Below are 905 nucleotides of genomic sequence, written 5' to 3'. Positions count from 1 at the left end.
ATCAAATGGCTTTTAAATTTCTGAAATCGGTTCAGCCGGTTTTGAGAAAACGTCGATGAAAGGTCTAATTTTGACAAATGCCAAAAAAACGATACCAATTTTTCCAAACTTTGACGAATTTTCAAAGTTAAATCAATTGTCGAAGGGCAGTAATATTTTAGTATGATCTAGAAGACTATAGTATCTACCGCCAAAAAAAATAATAATAAAAATCGTCAAAAAAAATTTTTTAACACGTTATTACAAGAAAATGACCCGGCCGATCTTTACCAAAAACTAATCAGCACAAATTCCCAATCAATATCTTTCGAACGGCTTTTTGAATTTTCATAATCGGTTTAGAATTGCGAGCTAAAACGTGGATGAAATTTTTTTCACTTTTTTGCTATTTAAGAAGAAACAGCTCGGTCGATCATCGCAGAACGATTAGAAACGCTAGTCCTCATCGAGATACATCGAATGGCTTTTAAATTTTTTAAACCGGTCCATCCGTGATTAAAATAAATTAATTAAATAATTTAATTAAATTTCTTTAAATATTTTCCTGAAACACGAAGATACGTTAATGACAAAGCCATATTGTTTTTCATTATCGAAAATAAGTCGTCCCGATGACAGCCGATTCAATACAGGCGCGGTGTTTATTTGCGCATTCCGATTTCGTAGCCGCAAACGCTGATCTGTGCGGTCGACTGCGACATGTCGCTCGCCTGTTTACAACTTTGCTGTCTTAACATCCGGCCGTTGCCGCCGATGCCGCCGATGCTGCCAAACACTAATAACTTTGTCGAACATTGAGCATGTGACCACGAGATCTATACGGAGAATGCATGATTATTTTCGTTTCCTAAAGTAGTAACGTAGATAGAAACACTTTCTGGCGCATATCTTGAATTCTTCAATTG

The sequence above is a fragment of the Ctenocephalides felis genome, unplaced genomic scaffold (assembly GCF_003426905.1).
Source record: "Ctenocephalides felis isolate EL2017-DRISC unplaced genomic scaffold, ASM342690v1 CF-g0.4_SCAFFOLD_01170, whole genome shotgun sequence".
Taxonomy (NCBI): Eukaryota; Metazoa; Arthropoda; class Insecta; order Siphonaptera; family Pulicidae; genus Ctenocephalides; species Ctenocephalides felis.
This window is presented reverse-complemented; position numbering follows the sequence as displayed.